We start from the raw sequence: 20,345 nt of genomic DNA on the forward strand, positions 1-20,345 counted from the left end.
GACTTCTGGCAGTTGGACCTATTCCAGAAAGAAAACGTTTATGGTTGTTGGAGGCCAATCATTTCAACCTCCACCCTAAAACCTGTCAACCGAGAGTAGCATGAAATATTTGCTGAGATGAGTACAGTTCTAACACAAGAAATTGATCACCATTCAGGGAAAAGAAAGCCGCTGGATTAGTACTCCCTTCCACCACTAGCACAACATGCACTGCAAATGCCATCGCCAAGGCGCACTGCAACATCTCGCCAAGGATTTATTGACAACTAAAAGACCTGCGGATGCTGTAAATCTGAAATGAAAACAGAGGTTGCTGGAAAAGCTCATCATCCACGAAGAGACCCTTTATCAGGAAGGGTCACCAGACCTGAAACGTTAGTTTTGCTGAGCTTTTCCAGCAATCCTTGTTTTGGTTTTCAAATTAGTTGTCAATAAGCATGACTCCACCATGCTGAAGAACAAGGGCAGGCACACAGGAACACCATTACCTGAAAGCCCCCTCCCTGTCAAGCACAGTCCTGACTTGGAAATATATCAGTTTGCCTTAATTGCTGGAGTACCAAAACGCTATACACTTTAGTTAACTTCACTATCGATACAACAAAGGCACATGGTCTGCAGCAGTTCAAGGTAAATCAATCCTTTAATAACTTATTGCGTGAATAGGTAGAGCGCATGCTGAGCTGACAAAACTGCTGACTAAGTAAGGAAATATATTTGGGTGGTTGCTTTACCCAAAATACTTCTTAGGTAGTGTCTCCGACCCATCCTCCTCCTCTAACCAAAAGAAAATGATTCTGTGCGCTGATTTGGTAAGGTTACTAGATTTTTCAATAGTCTCTTTGGGGAATTCAGAACAGTGGGAATGGATGTTAGAGCAGTTGCATGCATTTCCTGGAGGATGTGGGAGGTTAGTGTCCCCACTGACTTCATCTGCAGGAACTGCACCCAACTCCAGCTCCTCAGAAACCACGTTAGGAACTAGAACTGGAGCTGGAGGAGTGTTGGATCATTCAGGAGGAGGAGGAGGAGGGGGTAATAGAGAGGAGATACAGGGAGGTAATCTCAACTCAGGTACAGGAAAAAGGTAGATGGGCTACAGTCAGGGGATGGAAAGGGAACAGGCAGACAGTGTAGGGATCCCCTGTGGGAATGGATGTTAGGGCAGTTGCCCTCAATAATAAATAATAAATTTTGGATACTGTTGTGGAGAATGACCTACTAGGGAAAAGCCATAGTGGTTAGGTCTCTGGCACGGAACCTGGCTCAGTGGCTTAGAAGGGTAAGAACAGACAGAAGATTCTACGGTCGCAAACAGAACTCCTGGAAGGAGTGTTGCTTCCCAGGTGCCAGGGTCCGGGATGTCTCTGATCAAGTCTACAAGATCCTGAAGGGGGCAGGTGAGCAGTAAAAAAATTGTGGTGCAAATAGAACCAATGACATAGCTAGGGAAAGGGATGAGGATCTAAAAAAGCGATTTCAGAGAGTTAGGTTGGAAGCTAAAAGGCAGGACGAGCAGAGTAGTAATGTCAGGATTACTACCGGTGCCACGTGCTAGTGAGAGGGGAACAGGGAGTGAGTGCAGCCAAACACATGGCTACAGGACTGGTTCAGGAGGGAGGGCTTCAGATACGTAGATCATTGGGGAAGGTGGGACCTGTACATGAAGGACGGGTTGCACTTAAACTGGAGGGGCACCATGTCCTGGGCAGAAGATATGCTGGAGCACTTCGGGAAGGTTTAAACTAGTTTTATAGGGGAATGGGAACCAGAGCTACAGATCAGAGGAAAGTTGAACGGGAAGAATTAGAATGCAGAGAGTCTGTCAGGAAGGATACAGAGTTGATAGGGAAAAACGATGAGTTAAAGTGCGTCTGTTTCGATGCAAAGAGTGTCAGGAATAAGAGTGATGAACTCAGCGCATGGATCAGAACTTGGAACTACGATGTTGTGGCCACAGAGACATGGATTTCACAGGAGCAGGAATGGTTGCTGGATGTTCCAAGGTTTAGATCTTTTAAAAAGAACAGGTTGGGGGAGTGTGGTGGGGGTAAAAGAGGAGGAGAAGGAGTAGCATTGTTAATTGCAGAGTGCATCATTGCTGCACAAAAGTAGGTTGTTGAGGAAGGTTTGTCTACTGAGTCAGTATCCCAGGATTTATGCATGAAAGAACTGAAACCAACATGGTAATTTAAAAGATGAGAGTCACAAACAATCCATATAATTTTCAACATATAATTTCAGGTGCATCGCACTGTAAACTTTTGCTATAAATTTGTGTCTTACGACCTTATACTCCAAAACTACCTGATGAAAGAATAGTGCTCCGAAAGCTAGTGCTTCTAAATAAACCTGGTGTTGCATGATTTTTAAACTTGAGAAATATAATTTGATTATAGATAGTCAGCATTGCTTTCTGAGGAGCAGGGCATGCCTCACAAGCCTTATTGAATTCTTTGATGTGACAAGACAAGCTGATGAAGGTTGAGCAGTGGATGTGGTGTATATAGATTTCAGTAAGGCATTTGAAAAGGCTCCCCGATGTTAGGCTCATTCAGAAAATTAGGAGATATTGGATACAGGGAAATTTGGCTATCCGGACACAGAATTGGCCAGTCGAAAGGAGACTGTGTGGGAGTGGATGGAAAGCATTCTGCCTGGAGGTCAATGACCAGTAGTGTTCCGCAGGGCCTCTGCTCTTTGTAGTTTTATAAATGACTTGGATGAAGAAGTGGAAGGGGCGGTTAGTAAGTTTGCTGAAGACACAAAGGTCGGTGTTGAGGGCTGTTGCAAACTACAAGACATTGGCATGATGCAGATCTGGGCTGAGAAGTGGCAGATGGAGTTCAACATGGATAAATGCGAGTGAGTAATTTTCGAAGGTCAATTTTGAATGCTGAATACAGGGTTAAAGGCAGGATGCTTGGCAGTGTGGAGGAACAGTGGGATCATGGCGATCATGTATATAGATTCCTCAAAAGTCACCACCCAAGTTGACAGGATTGTTAAGTGTATAGTGTTTTGGCTTTCATTAACAAGGGATTGAGTTCAAGAGCTGTGAGGTTTTGCTGCAGCTCTATAAAACCCTGGTTAGAACACACTTGAAATATTGTGTCCAGTTCCAGTCACCTCATTATAGGAAGAATGAAGATGCTTTAGAGGGGGTGCACAGGAGATTTACCAGGATGCTGCCTGGATCTGAGGGCATGTCTTATGAAGACAGGTTGAGTGAGCTAGGGCTTTTCACACTGGAGAGGAGGAGGAAAAGAGATGACTTGATAGAGGTGTGTAAGGTAATGAGAGACATAGATAGAGTTGACAGCCAAGGACTTTTCCCAGGGCAGAAATGACTGTCACAAGAGCTGATCATTTTAAGGTGTTTGGAGGAAGGTATAGGGGAGATGTCAGAGGTAGATTCTTTACACAGAGTGGTGGGTGCATGGAATGCACTGCCAGCAGAGACAATGGGGACATTTAAGCAACTGACGGACAAGCACATGGACGGTAGTAAATTGAGGGGTGTGTAGGTTAGGTTGATCTTAGATTAAAATAAATGGCCCACAATTTAGAACAGTTTTATGTTCTCAACATGCCCTCCCAATGAGGTTCAAAGTTAGTCAATGAATTTATAAAGAGCCTGCCCCACCTTATATCAGTCACTATCTGTTCGAGAGAGATCCGTTGTAAACTGCATCAGCTCTTTCATCTGCCATAACCTGATAAGTTGCAGCTAATCTTGGAAATTTGATTATTTCGTTTTCCTGGAGTATTTTGCCATTGGCATTGCAAAATATTTCACTGTTGAGAGACAGACCAGTAGCACTGTTATAACTGCAATCTTAATAATGTTCATGCTTTACATCTTAATTAAAAAAAAGGAACCAGTTTACTGCTTTTCTGTTTTCAGCAGATTTGTAAGCAGACTAAGTGGGGAAAATATTTCCAACCCCTGAATGACATGAGAAGATACACTTAGAAGATACAGCAAGATCAGAAAGAATGAGATTGTGATGGTCAAAGAAAGGTCAGATTTTCCACCCAAAGTATTCATTAGTGAGTGTCAAGGGGCCTATTTTTATGAATTAACATCTCACTATTGTATGTGCTGAACACATTTTATGCAATTTGCTATTGTCCCAAGCAGTGCAGAAATGAGACGGTGACAATTTCCTACAGTGTTATGACATGGAGACAGCCAACCAAATCAAATCAACCTTCCTGTCCCTGTACTCTTAAGTCAGGGTCACCATTGGTGTCCCTGCTGACATTATCTGTGGGAGGTGCACCAAATTCCTCACAAACCATGTTAGGGAACTGGAGCTGGATGAACTTCAGATCATTCAGGAGACTGAGGGGGTAATAGAGAGTTATGGGGAGGTCGTCATACCTAAGTTACAGGGTAAAGGTAGCTGGCTGACCATCAGGAGAGGAAAATGGAATATGCTGACAGTGCAGGGAACATTCCCAATCCCCGTCCCACCGTGGCTGTTCTCCTCAATAACAATCATACTGTTTGGATATTGTTGGTGGGGACAACCTACCGGGGAAAGCCACAGCAGCCAGATCTCTGGCACGGAGCCTGGCTCTGTGGCTCAGAAAGGAAAGGAGAAGAATAGGAGAGGGATAGTGATAGGAGACTCACCATTGAGGGGAACAGACCGCAGAGAGTGGCGCGAGCTGGGTGGAAGCGAGGTTGGAGCGCAGAGCTGGTCGGGTATCAGAAATAAGGTGGGTGAACTTATGGCGTGGATCGGTACCTGGGACTATGATGTTGTGGCCATCACGGAAACGTGGATAGATGAGGGACAGGAATGGTTGTTGGAGGTTCCTGGTTATAGTTGTTTCAGTAAGATTAGGGAGGGTGGTAAAAAAGGAGGGGGGGTGGCATTGCTAATTAGAAATGTTATAACGGCTGCAGAAAGGAAGTTTGAGGGGGATCTGCCTTTGGAGGTAGTATGGGCTGAAGTCAGAAATAGGAAAGGTGCAGTCACCTTGTTGGGTGTTTACTATAGGCCCCTCAATAGCAGCAGAGATGTGGAGAAACAGATTGGGAAACAGATTTTGGAAAGGTGCAGAAGCCACAGGGTCGTAGTCATGGGCGACTTCAACTTCCCAAATATTGATTGGAAGCTCTTTAGATCAAGTAGATTGGATGGGGCGGTGTTTGTGCAGTGTGTCCAGGAAGCTTTTCTAACTCAGTATGTAAATTGTCCAACCAGAGGGGAGGCCATATTGGATTTGGTACTCTAATGAACCGGGACAAGTGATGTGCTCGTTAGTGGGTGAACATTTTGGTGATGGTGACCACAATTCTGTGACTTTCACCTTGGTTATGGAGAGAGATAGGTGCGCACAACAGGGTAGATTTTACAATTGGGGGAAGGGAAATTACGATGCTGTAAGACAGGATTTGAGGAGCATAAGTTGGGAGCATAGGCTGTCAGGGAAGGATGTAGTGGAAATGTGGAACTTTTTCAAGGAGCAGATACGACGTGTCCTTGATATGTATGTACCTACCAGGCAGGAAAGGAATGGTCGTGTGAGGGAGCCTTGCTGACGAGGGAGGTTGAATGTCTAGTAAAGAGGAAGAAGGAGGCTTACGTAAGGTTGAGGAAACAGGGTTCAGACAGAGCAGTGGAGGGATACAGGATAGCCAGAAGGGACCTGAAGAAAGGGATTAGGAGAGCCAAGAGAGGGCATGAAAAAATCCTTGGCGGATAGGATCAAGGATAACCCCAAGGCATTTTATGCGTTTGTGAGAAACATGAGAATGACGAGAACGAGGGTAGGTCCGATCAAGGACAGTAGCGGGAGTTTGTGCATTGAGTCGGAAGAGATAGGAGAGGTCTTGAATGAGCACTTTTCTTCAGGATTTATGAACGAGAGGGACCTTATTGTTGAAGAGGAGAGTGTGAAACGGACTGGTAAGCTAGAAGAGATACTTGTTAGGAAGGAAGAGGAGAACATTTTGGACAACTTGAGGATAGACAAGTCCCCCGGGCCAGACGGGATCTCTCCTAGGATTATGTGGGAAGCAAGAGAGGAAATTGCAGTACCGTTGGCAATGATCTTTTCGTCTTCACTGTCAATGGGGGTGGTACCAGGGGATTGGAGAGTAGCGAATGTTGTGCCCCTGTTCAAAAAAGGGAATAGGGATAACCCTGGGAATTACAGGCCAGTTAGTCTTGCTTCTGTGGTAGGCAAAGTAATGGAAAGGGTACTGAGGGATAGGATTTATGAGTATCTGGAAAGACACTGCTTGATTAGGGACAGCCAACACGGATTTGTGAAGGGTAGGTCTTGCCTTACAAGTCTTATTGAATTCTTTGAGGAGGTGACCAAGCATGTGGATGAGGGTAGAGCAATGGATGTAGTGTACATGGATTTTAGTAAGGCATTTGATAAGGTTCCCCATGGTAGGCTTATGCGGAAAGTCAGGGGGCATGGGATAGAGGAAAATTTGGCCAATTGGATAGAAAACTGGCTAACCGGTCGAAGTCAGAGAGTGGTGGTAGATGGTAAATATTCAGCCTGGAGCCCAGTTACAAGTGGAGTTCCGTAGGGATCAGTTCTGGGTCCTCTGTTTGTAATTTTTATTAATGACTTGGATGAGGGAGTCGAAGGGTGGGTCAGTAAATTTGCAGATGATACGAAGAGTGGTGGAGTTGTAGACAGTGAGGAGGGCTGTTGTCGGCTGCAAAGGGACTTAGATGTGATGCAGAGCTGGGCTGAGGAGTGGCAAATGGAGTTCAACCCTGCCTAGTGTGAAGTTGATCATTTTGGAAGAACAAATAAGAATGCGGAATACTGGGTTAACAGTAGGGTTCTTAGTCAGGTGGAGGAACAGAGGGATCTTGGGGTCTATGTACATAGATCTTTGAAAGTTGCCACTCAGGTGGATAGAGCTTGTAAGAAGGCCTATGGTGTATTAGCGTTCATTAGCAGAGGGATTGAATTCAAGAGTCGTGAAGTGATGTTGCAGCTGTACAGGACTTTGGTTAGGCCACATTTGGAGTACTGTGTGCAGTTCTGGTCGCCTCACTTTAGGAAAGATGTGGAAGCTTTGGAGAGGGTGCAGAGAAGATTTACCAGGATGTTGCCTGGAATGGAGAATAGGTCGTACGAGGACAGGTTGAGAGTTCTCGGCCTTTTCTCGTTGGAACGGTCAAGGTGACTTGATAGACGTTTATAAGATGATCAGAGGAATAGATAGAGTAGACAGACAGAAACATTTTCCCCGGGTATAACAGAGTGTTACAAGGGGACATAAATTTAAGGTATAGGGGAGATGTCAGGGGTGGGTTCTTTACCCAGAGAGTGGTGGGGGCATGGAATGCGCTGCCCATGGGAGTGGTAGAGTCAGAATCACTGGCAACCTTTAAGCGGCAATTGGATAGGTACATGGATGGGTGCTTAATTTAGGATAGATGTTCGGCACAACATTGTGGGCCAAAGGGCCTGTTCTGTGCTGTATTGTTCTATGTTCTATGTTCTAGACCAGAGATTCAGTGTTCGCAAGCGAGACTCCCAGGTGGAAAGTTGCCTCCCAGCTGCCAGGGTCAGGGATGTCTCGGATCAAATCTACAGGATTCTTAAGGGGGAGGGGGAGCAGCCAGATGTCTTGGTACACATCCATACCAATGATATAGATAGGGAAAGGGAGGAGGACCCGAAAAGAGAATATAGGGTGTTAGGTTATCTTGAGAATGTGACTTAAAAGAAGTTCTGGGATTTACATATTAATAGACCGAAACCTGCAACCCATTCTAAAAGATGAAAGACTTAACAGCAATCTAGGTTTGTTCAATATGTCGTTTTAGTTGCATGACACTAATCTTTGCTATAAATTCTATGTTTTATGATTCTGTTCCACAGCTACTTGATGAAGGAGCAGCACTCCAAAAGCTAATGCTTCCAAATAAACCTGGTGTGTGATTTTTAACTTTGTCCACTCCAGTCCAACACCAGCACCTCCTCTTTAGAAAGCTATGCTGACTCCTCCTAACAGTGGTTAGCACTGCTGCCTCACAGCGCCTGAGACCCGGGTTCAATTCCCGACTCAGGCGACTGTCTGTGTGGAGTTTGCACATTCTCCCCGTGTCTGCGTGGGTTTCCTCCGGGTGCTCCGGTTTCCTCCCACAGTCCAAAGATGTGCGGGTCAGGTGAATTGGCCATGCTAAATTGCCCGTAGTGTTAGCTAAGGGGTAAATGTAGAGGTGTGGGTGGGTTGCGCTTCGGCGGGTCGGTGTGGACTTGTTGGGCCGAAGGGCCTGTTTCCACACTAAGTAATCTAATCTAAAAAAAAACCAACCTACCTATTTCCACGTGACTATTGATTCGATCCTAAATAACTGCTTCTAGAAGTTAAATTAACTGGACTATAATTGCTGGGATTATCCTTGCTACCTTTCTTGAACAAGGCCATTTATATTTACAATTGTCCAATCTTTTGGAACCTACTCAGGGCACAGGGAAAACTGAAAGATTGTGGCTAGTACCCCCTCAACTTCTACTCTCTCTTCCATCACATCTGTGGATGCAACTCATTCAGTCCTTGTGCCTTATAAACACTAAACATTCTTAATCAGGCAGACCTAGACCCAACTTTGTAATTTATTTTGGTAAGTGTACAGTGAAAATTACCTGAAGTTAGCTAGGTCGACTACTAGATTTTAAAACAGACCAAAATTTATTCACAAAATTACACTATGAAACAAAGAACAAAATAAAGAACCCCTACAGAAAACAGCCCATCCGACTAGACTTAGTTATGCTGTTCCAAATACACACAACAGTTCCAATAAGCAAACTCCCTTTAAAAACCAGTATAATTGGAACATATGCTTACAGGTTGAATCGGAAGAGCAGAAAAAAAAAAGAGAGTTTCCACACAGCTCCCTGTTGAGCTTCCCAGTTCAAAACTGAACTAAAACTGCTCAGTACAGCTAGGTCGACCGCTCTCTTTATACAGGTCACTTCTAAAGCATGACCACTTTGGACTGAAGTCTCATCTGTTTACATATAAACAAAAGGCCTCTCAAAATCCTTCTCCTCTCTGTACTAAACCAAACTGATCAGAGTCCGGCCCAGTTTATTGCCTGTCTGAAAAACATCAAGCCAGGCGGCATCTGAGGAGCAGGAGAATTGATGTTTCGGGCATTTTGCTCAAAATGCACACAACCTGCAAGCAGTCAATCCATGTAACATTTTATAAATTCCTACTGTGGAAATAAAACCAGTCTAACTCAAGGTTGGGATACAGACAGACTCTAACCTCACACCTTTAATGCATTGTCTGAGCTGAGATATTACTTTTTTTTAATAAAACTTTAAGTTATTTCAAGAATGTGAATTGAAAGAAGTTCTGGGATTTACATATTAATGAACCTAAACCTGCAACCCATTCTAAAAGAGGAAAGACTTATCTAAGTTTGTTCAACATATCATATCAGTTGCATGACCCTGCAATCTTTTGCTATATATTCTGTGTCTTATCCTGCTCCATGGCTACCTGATGAAGGGGCAGTGCTCTGAAAGCTAGTACTTCCAAATAACCTGTTGGACTGTGGAGTGGGTGGATAGATGGCAAATGAGGTTCAGTGCAGAGAAGTGTGCAGGTGATGTGCTTTAGCTGGAAGAACACTGACAGTCAATGTAAAAGGGAAGCAGAGGGACATGGGTATATCTGCAAACAAAATATGGTAGAATCATTGGCAACAGCAGTTAACAATACAGAGTATTTTTGGCTTTATTAATACAGTTATAAAACACAAGGGCAAGGAGCTGATGCTGAACTTGTAGAAGACACTTGCTAGACATCAGCTGGAGTATTGTCTATAGTTATGGATGTAACGTTATAGAAAAATGGAAATGCATTGGAGAGAGTTCAGAAGCACTTTACAAATGGTCAGGAAGGAAGCCAAGAAAAGACATAAGCAGAAGGAATCAAAATTTCAAAAGATACTCACCAACCAATAGCAATGTTTAGTTACCAATTAAGAAGTGTTATCAAATAATTGCAAATATATATTTTAAATTATTTTGGTCACTATCTTGCATTCTGAATTTTAAAAATATAGCATTAAAAAGCTGGTGACTGGATATTACAGATAGCCATTAGTAACAAGGTGATCAAACTAACCCGTACTATTAGGGACACTGCTAAGTTTCAAATAAATCTCTCTCTCCATATTCTCATCACCTATCTATAAAGAGATTGAAATTTAAATATTTCTTTCGTCACAGTGCATTATTTGCCCACTCCCTGTTTGTGGGATTTGGCATCATAAGGACCTCATCAAAGCTGTTCTAAAGTTAAACCAGAAGCAGGATTAATTTCACACACTCTTTGGAGCATCTCAACACTAAGTAATCTACTCTAATCTAATCTATTTAAAGAAAAAAAAATCAAATCTATCCTTTCACTCTAAAAAAGTGAACATTATACAACAACTATTTACAACTCTAAGCCTCCTTTCTCTTAACTGCCTCCAGCTCCAACAATATAACTGTTCCAATACCCATCCATATTAAAATTACATCAACTTAATTTCAAAAACAGATAGCAGCTGTCACCAGTGATGTCCTGCTCCTTTCAGCAGAAGACTTGAGTCGTCTATCTTTTACTGCAAAGATGTTTCTTATGAAAAAAGGTACCTTTGAATGGCAGTTTCTCTCTCGATGGCAATTGTTCACTGGCTAACTCTCAAAATGTCTCAAAACATCAGATTTTCTCATTGGTTTGATGATGGCAAAACAGTAAATTCTAGTTTTAGCATCCTGGGCATAATTTAAATTGACTTAAATTTGAATGGTTGAATATAGTAACCAAAACTCAGGCATTTGTTTCACAGCCAAATGTTACGCAGTTTCAATTTTCCAGTACAGACTGAGACTGCTCATCAGTCACATGGCAGGTGCCTGCAAGCTCTTAGTGCAAATCGGCTTCCACTCACTCTTAAAAGGTACAGTACACACCTTCAACTTCATAACACAAAATGTAAAAATAAAATAGTGCATCTGCAAGAAAATATATAGACTAAACAACAATGGCAGTAAGAAAAATAATGCTATCCTTACTAAAGGACAAAACAGAAAATACATCAATAGGGTCAATAGGAGTTTCAAAAGTCAACAAATTGCTGCACCAACCTCATTGAATTCTTTGGAAGAGAGAGTAGACAAGGACAACTCAACAAATGTAATTTATGTACATTTCCAAACTATCTTCGACAAGTTACCATGTAATAAATTAAAGAAATAAAAGGTGAGAACAGTACCTTTGGGGAACAAGTAGTATATAGTGAGCATGATGTACAATTCTGGTCATTATTAAAAATATATACAGATATGCTAAAGGAGGTGACAAAAGATCTACAAGATGCCAGAAATTTATAATTTTTCCAAAAAGGATATTCAGATTTCTCACTCTTGAATGAGAAGATGGAGGAACACCTAATTGAGGTCTTCTGAATTTTGAAAAGATTTGATACGAGTAGAGGGAGACAGCTTGTAGGGAAAAAGGTGAACAATATAAAGACAGTCATCAGGAAAATAAATAATAGATTGACAGGGAACTTTATTACCTAGAGAGATTGTGAGAATAAGACCATAGGATATGGGACCAGAAATTAGGCCATTTGGCCCATCAAGTCTGCTCCACCATTCAACCATGGTTGTTAGGTTTCTCAGCCTCATTTCCACACTTTCCTCCTTTAGCTCTTGATCCCCTTAGCAATCAAGAACTTATTTATCTCGGTTTTAAATATACTCCATGACCTGGCCTCCAAAGCCTTCTGTGGCAATGAATTCCGCATATTCACCACTCTCTGGCTAAAGAAGCTTCTCATTATCTCTGTTATTCCCCTTACTCTAAGGCTGTGCCCTCTTGTACTCACCTCCCCTGCCAATGGAAACATCTCCCCAATGTCCACACTGTCCAGTTCGCTCAGTATTCTGAAAGTTTCAATTTGATCACCCCTTATCCTTCTAAACTCCACTGAGTATAGTTCCAGAGTCCTCAAATGTTCCTCTCATGTTAAGCCTTCCATTCCTGGGGTCAATTTTGTGATCCTCCTCTGGACCTGCTCCAAAGTCAATACAACTTTCTGGAGGTAATAGGGCCCATACGTGCTCACAATCCTCCAAATATGGCTCTGGTCAGACCATATGAAGCCTCAGAAGTACATCTCTGCTTTTATATCCTAGACCCCTTGAGATGAATGACAATATTGTATTTGCCTTCCTAACTACTGACTCAACCTGCAAGTTTACCTTAAGAGAAACCTGGACTAGGGCTCCCAAGTCCCTTTACACTTCAGATTTCAGAATTTTCTCCCCATTTAGAAAATAGTTCATGCTTCTATTCTTCCTACCGAAGTGCATGACCTCACACATTCATATTATACACCATATGCCACTTCTTTGCCCATCTCCTAACTTGTCTAAATCTTTCTGCAGCTTTCCCACCTCCTCAACAGCATCAGCCTCTTTACCTATCTTTGTATCATCTGCAAATTTAGCCAGAATGCCCTCAGTTCCTTCATGAAGATCATTGATGCATAAAGTGAAAAGTTGTGGTCCCAACACTGACCCTTGTGGAACACCACTTGTCATCGGCTTCCATCCTGAGAAGGACCCTTTTATGCCTGTTCCCTGCCTTCAGCCAGACAGCTAATCTAATATTCATGCAAGTACCTGGACACTAACACCGTGGGCCTTTATCTTACTCAGCGGCTTCCTGGGTGACACCTGATCAAAGGCCTTCTGAAAGTCCAGATAGATATTATCCATTGGCTCTCCTTGGTCTAACCTACTCATTACCTCCTCAAAGAATTCTAACAGATTTGTCAGGCACAACCTTCGCTTTATGAAACCATGCTGACTTTGCCCTCCCATACACTTCCAAGAAATCAGAAATCTCAAATTCACAATGCAGGAATGTGCAAGTTGCTCTAATGGAGAGTGCTTGAGACAAACTGGGTGCCTCGAAGTGGCGGATCAGAGCCTGTTGGAGAAAGGTATGTAGGGCTTTTCTGATAATTAGATGAGGAAAGATAGGAGTAGACTCAACTGAAGTATAACCACTAGCATGGACTGGTGAGGCTGAATGGCTTGTAGATTCAGCATAACCGGATATAAAGTGATCTTCTGAATTATTAAATATTGTCCAAAAATATTCATCAGACAGACAATTTCAATGATAGTCTGGTTTTACAATTACCTTCAACACCCAATATGCTGACAGTCACGTTGCTTTATCTTACCACAAAGACTGGTCATCCTCAATGAAATAAAAACAATGACTGCAGATGCTGGAAACCAGATTATGGATTAGTGTGCTAGAAGAGCACAGCAGTTCAGGCAGTATCTAAGGAGCAGTAAAATTGACATTTCGGGCAAAAGCCCTTCATCAGGAATAAAGGCAGAGAGCCTGAAGCGTGGAGAGATAAGTGAGAGGAGGGTGGGGGTGGGGAGAAAGTAGTATAGAGTACAATAGGTGTGTGGGGGAGGGGAAGAAGGTGATAGGTCAGGAAGGAGGATGGAGTGGATAGGTGGAAAAGAAGATAGGCAGGTAGGACAAGTCATGGGGACAGTGCTGAGCTGGAAGTTTGGAACTAGGGTGAGGTGGGGGAAGGGGAAAATGAGGAAACTGTTGAAGTCCACATTGATGCTGTGGGGTTGAAGTGTTCCGAGACGGAAGAGGAGGCGTTCTTCCTCCAGGTGTCTGGTGGTGAGGGAGCAGCGTTGAAGGAGGCCCAGGATCTCCATGTCCTCGACAGAGTGGGAGGAAGAGTTGAAATGTTGGGCCACAGGGCAGTGTGGTTGATTGGTGCAGGTGTCCCGGAGATGTTCCCTAAAAACGCTCTGCTGGGAGGCATCCAGTCTCCCCAATGTACAGGAGACCACATCGGGAGCAACGGATACAATAAATGATATTAGTGGGTGTGCAGGTAAAAAAACTTTCTTGGATGTGGAAGGCTCCTTGTCTTCCTTACATTCCTCGAAGGCATTTGCAAAAGCCCGACTAATGGAGAATCCTTCTTTCGCTAGTTTGATGCTTGGTTCAAATAAACATTTCCATGGTAACCGTCCATGTCTTTGATGTGCTAATTGGTATCCTCGGATTTCACCAGGAACTGCTATGGACAATCCTCCTGTCATTAGGTCCAAAATTAAACAAACAAGTTAAACGTGGGCGGCACGGTGGCACAGTGGTTAGCACTGCTGCCTCACAGCACTAGAGACCCGGGTTCAATTCCCGACTCAGGCGACTGACTGTGTGGAGTTTGCACATTCTCCCCGTGTCTGCGTGGGTTTCCTCCGGGTGCTCCGGTTTCCTCCCACAGTCCAAAGATGTGCGGGTCAGGTGAATTGGCCATGCTAAATTGCCCGTAGTGTTAGGTAGGGGGTAAATGTAGGGGTATGGGTGGGTTGCGCTTCGGCGGGTCGGTGTGGACTTGTTGGGCCAAAGGGCCTGTTTCCACACTAAGTAATCTAACCTAAAAAAAAAAGATATACTTCCAATTCAGTGTATTGATTTACAAGTTGATTGGTCATGCCTATCTCAGAGTAATGATTAGACTGAAAGAAGAACTCAATTATTTTCAATTGTTAAGATACTCCAAATAAACAAAGGCTTTCACTTTGGCACCAATGTTTGCTACTTTAACCAAATAATGGAAACAAAGTTCCTTTCAGCTTCCTCTCTTTCCCATTTGTAATGCACTTGTGCAAAATCCTCTGAACTATAGGGACCACAGTGTGGTCAGTTGAAGATGAGTACTTTAGGTAGCAAGATTTGACGGGTCATGTGGAATTTTGTTTGAATTTATTCTGGAGAGCTAAGGGAACCCTTTCTCAAGAGATAAAATGGCTCAAATGCATCATATATCAGCTGTGGAAGGAAGCTGTTGAATGGCCTTAAATTTATGTAAATGTATAGGAGATGGCCAGCTCATGCATTTATTTTAAACTTTGGGCACTGTCAGGATGATTGAGCCCCGTATGATACAGGAAGATCGTAGCAGTATGAGGAAGCTTCGGAGAGTCACTCCTGGATTTCCTTCAACTGACTATGCGCTGCTATTGTGTGAATAATCACTTCCATATTGACCAAATATCCATCAAGGTAGCTCAGAAACTGGAGCACATTGGTGAGTGGACCTGACAAGCTATTTTAAACTTTTACTCCTGGTCCCACATCCAATACCATATTCACGTTTGAGCTTGAAATTCACTAATTGAAAAGGAGGGAAACGAAATGTACTGCTTACAATCCTTGTGTTTATCTTTACAAGACAACCCAACGGGCTTATTGACAAACATATCCCTTGATGTACTGCCTGGGGCTACTTTTCTGGAATTAATCCTTTCAAATTTTCCTAAATGGTAAAGGGAAAAATGTGCTGTTCAAAATAATGTGGTTCACAGGACAAGAATACTTCTTAATCATTCATAGCAAAGGTTAGTGTGCAACATGAAAAAAAATTGAGTCTCATCTTTCCACCTGCATGAAAGGCAGTGAAGGTGATTTTAATCTTAACTGCCCAAGTGAAAAATGAGCTGCACAAAATTGCCTTGGGTTTCTTTATACAGACATCTGGATAGCAAAGCACGGTCTTTCCTTCATAAGAAGAGCTGAGTGGGAGCTGGGAAAGTAAGTGTTTGATTCGGAGGGTTTCGAATGAGGGGGGAACTGAAAGGTGATGTCACAGGAGGGCCATAATTGGATTAGGTAATAAGGGATCTGCTTATTTGAATCGGAGTTAAATTGAATCTGGTTAATAAATTGGGTTACAACTCATAAGCAGAGTTACAAAAAAAGTTTTTTTTTTAAAAAACTCCAAACTAATTAAATTAGGATGGAGGGACAGGTAATGTGCTGTTTCTGCATGATGTGGTTCTCAGTGACCATGTTTGTAGTAAATGTTGGTTGCTGGAAGACCTCCAGCTAAGAGTCAGTGAGCTGGACTCTCATCTTCAAATATTGCGACACATGAAGGAGAGGGAGAGTTACCTGGATGCTGTGTTTCAACAGAGAGTCACACCCCTTAGACCAGCTAATTCAAATTCAGCCAGTGGTTATGGACAGGAGGATATGGCTGTGAGTAAGGCAGCTTTAGGGATCCAGGAAGTCGAGTTGGAGAAGCCTTCGCCCCCGTCCACACCCAAAAGGTTCAAGAATTTTGCTGCCTGTAAGAACGGTAATGGAGAATGCAGGGAGGGTGAGATAACTGACCACAGCACCATGATGCAGGGAGCCATTCAAGTGGAGGAGAGAAAAAATATATGTTGTTGTAATTGGGGATAATATAGTTAGACGCTTAGACAATGTTCTTGGAGACCAGGATCGAGAGTCCTGAAGGTTGCCTGCCTGCTGCTCAGGTTTGGGATATCTCATCTGGGCTGCAGAGGAACTTGGGGTGGGAGGGTAAAGATTCAGTAGTCGTGGTCGACGTAGGCACCAACAACATAGATAAAAGTAGGGCAGAGGTTCTGCTAAGGGAGTATGAACAGCTAGGAGATAAATTAAATTAAAAAAAGGCAGAACCAAAAAGGTGGTAATCTCTGGATTACTACCTGAGCCACATGCCAACTGGCACAGGATCAATAAGATTAAGCAGGTAAATGCATGGCTGAAAAGATTAGCGTGGGAGAAATGGGTTTGAACTCATGGGGCACTAGCACCAGTACTGGGGAAAAAAGTACCTGTTCCAATGGGACGGTCTTCATGTGAACCGTGCTGGGACCAGAAGCCCAGCAAATCACACTACTAGGGCTGTAGACAGGGCTTTAAACTAAATGGGTGGTTAGGGGGAGTTCAGTTATAGGGGAGATTAGAAAGCTCAAAATTAAAGGAGGAGGTAAGATTTCAGAACTTGGGAGAGGTTTTCAAAATCTCCAGCACAGACACAAATAGGACAGGGTTTATACAAAGGATCGACAGCTGAATATTCAAGGATATACATCCTATTGAAACGTTAGGCAGGTAGGCAGAAACAAAGTAGGGACAGATGGTGTAGAATCTGTGTGGGTAGAATTGAGGAACCGCAAAAAGGTAAAAACAAACTCAGTTGGAATTATGTACAGGCATCCAAACAGTAGTCAGGAGCTGGGGCGCAAGGTACATCTGGAGATAGAAAAGATGTGGGCGGCACAGTGGCACTATGGTTAGCACTGCTGCCTCACAGCGCCAGAGACCCAGGTTCAATTCCCGACTCAGGCGACTGACTGTGTGGAGTTTGCACATTCTCCCTGTGTCTGTGTGGGTTTCCTCCCACAGTCCAAAGATGTGCAGGTCAGGTGAATTGGCCATGCTAAATTGCCCGTAGTGTTAGTTAAGGGGTAAATGTAGGGGTATGGGTGGGTTGTGCTTCGGCAGGTCGGTGTGGACTTGTTGGCCCGAAGGGCCTGTTTTCCCACACTGAGTAATCTAATCTCTCCAATCTATCTATCTATCTATCTATATTCTGCTGTATTCTGACAGGCCCCTTCACTCTCTGCTACTCCACCAATCTTAGTGTCATCTGCAATCTTGCTAATGAGGCAGCCTACACCTTCCTTGTTTGACTATCACAAACAACAGCATGAATTCCTGTGGGACACCACAGGTCACAGATGTCCATTTTGAGAAGCTCCCTTCCACTACTACGATCTCCTGTTGCCTAACCAGTTCTCTATCCATTTAGTTAGAACACCTTGGACCCCATGTGACTCCACCTTCTTCATCAGCTTACTAAACACCTTACTAAAGTCCATGTATATGACATCTACATCCCTTTTGTCATCAATCAACTTTGTCATCTCTTCAAAGAATTCTATTTGGCTCATAAGACATGACCATCCCTGCACAAAACCATGCTGCCTATCACTGATAAGCTCATTTTCTTCTAAATGGGTATATATCCTGTTGTGGTTCTGTTCGCTGAGCTGGGAGTTTGTGTTGCAAACGTTTCATCCCCTTTCTAGGTGACATCCTCAGTGCTTGGGAGCCTCCTGTGAAGCGCTTCTGTGATGTTTCCTCTGGCATTTATAGTGGCTTGTCTCTGCCGCTTCCGTTCAGCAGACAGCAGTTCTTGCTGTCCGCTGCAGTGGCCAGTATAATCGGGTCCAGGTCGATGTGTTTGTTTATAGAATCTGTGGATGAGTGCCATGCCTCTAGGAATTCCCTGGCTGTTCTGTTTGGCTTGCCCTATAATAGGGGTGTTGTCCCAGTCGAATTCATGTTGCTTGTCATCTGCGTGTGTGGCTACTAAGGATAGCTGGTCGTGTCGTTTCGTGGCTAGTTGGTGTTCATGGATGCGGGTCGTTAGCTGTCTTCCTGTTTGTCCTATGTAGTGTTTTGCGCAGTCCTTACATGGGATTTTGTACACTACATTGGTTTTGTTCATGCTGGGTATCGGTCCTTTGTCCTGGTGAGTTGTTGTCTGAGAGTGGCTGTTGGTTTGTGTGCTGTTATGAGTCCTAGTGGTCGCAGCAGTCTGGCTGTCAGTTCGGAAATGCTCCTGACGTATGGTAGTGTGGCTAGTCCTTTGGGTTGCAGCATGTCCTCGTTCTGTTGACAACGGACCATACATCAGGAGTATTTCCGAACTGACAGCCAGACTGCTGCGACCACTAGGACTCATAACAGCACACAAACCAACAGCCACTCTCAGACAACAACTCAAAGGACAAGGACCGATACCCAGCATCAACAAAACCAAATGTAGTGTACAAAATCCCATGCAAGGACTGCACAAAAACACTACATAGGACAAACAGGAAGACAGCTAACGACCCGCATCCATGAACACCAACTAGCCACGAAATGACACGACCAGCTATCCTTAGTAGCCACACACGCAGATGACAAGCAACATGAATTCGACTGGGACAACACTACTATTATAGGGCAAGCCAAACAGAGAACAGCCAGGGAATTCCTAGAGGCATGGCGCTCATCCACAGATTCTATCAACAAACACATCGACCTGGACCCGATATACTGGCCACTGCAGCGGACAGCAAGAACTGCTGTCTGCTGAATGGAAGCGGCAGAGATAAGCCACTATAAATGCCGGAGGAAACATCACAGAAGCGCTTCACAGGAGGCTCCCAAGCACCGAGGATGTCACCTAGAAAGGGGATGAAACGTTTGCAACACAAACTCCCAGCTCGGCGAACAGAACCACAACAACGAGCACCCGAGCTACAAATCTTCTCCCAAACTTTGGGTATATATCCTATCCATTAGTAACTTCTCCAATAGCTTCCCTACCACTGACATCAGGTTCACAGGTCTGTGATTACCTGGATTATCCCTGCTACATTTCTTAAACAAGGTGACATTAGCAATTCTCCAGTCCTCTGGCACCTCTCCCGTGTTCAAAGATGCTGCAAAGATATCTGTTCAGGCTGCAGTTATTTCCTCTCTCGCTTCCCTCAGTTACCTGGGATAGATCCTATCCAGATCGAGGGACTCGTCCAACTTAATGCCTTTTAGAATACACAACACTTCCTCCCTCCTTATGCTGACTTGACCTACAACAATCAAAGATCTATCCCTAACCCCTACACGTCCCTCTCCTTGGTGAATACTGATGCAAAGTATTCAGTAAGAATCTCATCCATTTTCTGACACTACCCATATCTTTCCTTCTTTGTCCTTGAGTGGGCCAACCCTTTCCCTCGTTACCTTTTGCTCCTTATATATAAATGAAAGGCTTTGGAGTTTGCCTTAATCTTGCTCGCTAAGGATATCTCATGACCTCTTTTAGCTCTCTTAATTCCTCATTTCAGATTGGAAGAATATCGGAATGTAGGACCAAAGCTTAGTCTGTCTTCAGTCACTTCTAACTGCATCCTTTTTCGTCTTAGCTAGTCTCACAATTTCACCGGTCTTCCATTGTTCCTTAAATCTTGCCATTTCAACCACTCATTTCACAGGAACATATCTCTCCTGAACTCTAATCAACCTCTCTTTAAAAGCCTCCCATATATCAAATGCGGATTTCCCTTCAAACAGCTGCTCCCAGTTCACATTCCCGAGCTCCTGCTCAATTTTGCTACAGTAGGCCTTTCCCCAATTTAGCACTCTTTCTTTAGGACAGGTCTCGCTTTTGCCCATAGTATTCTAAAACTTATGGAATTGTGATCACTATTCCTAAAGTAATCCCCTACTACTTCAACTACCTAGCCAGGCTTATTTCCCAACACCAGGTCCATTAGTGAGTTTTGAGAAGATTTGTAGCCAGAATCAGATCCATTATGGCCCCTTCCCATGTTGGACTATTTACATACTGTTCTAGGAAACCTTCCTGGATGCTCCTTACAAGTCCTGCTTCATCCAGACCTCTAACTTT

General features: G+C 43.6%; 1 pseudogene; it reads right to left on the bottom strand.

The window, feature by feature from the left end:
- LOC132827260 (glutathione hydrolase 1 proenzyme-like) overlaps positions 1–19,909 on the bottom strand; it is a 59,852-nt pseudogene extending 39,943 nt beyond the window's left edge.
- Between the last annotated feature and the right edge of the window lie 436 nt (positions 19,910–20,345).

This window comes from Hemiscyllium ocellatum, chromosome 24, assembly GCF_020745735.1.
Source record: "Hemiscyllium ocellatum isolate sHemOce1 chromosome 24, sHemOce1.pat.X.cur, whole genome shotgun sequence".
Classification (NCBI taxonomy): Eukaryota; Metazoa; Chordata; class Chondrichthyes; order Orectolobiformes; family Hemiscylliidae; genus Hemiscyllium; species Hemiscyllium ocellatum.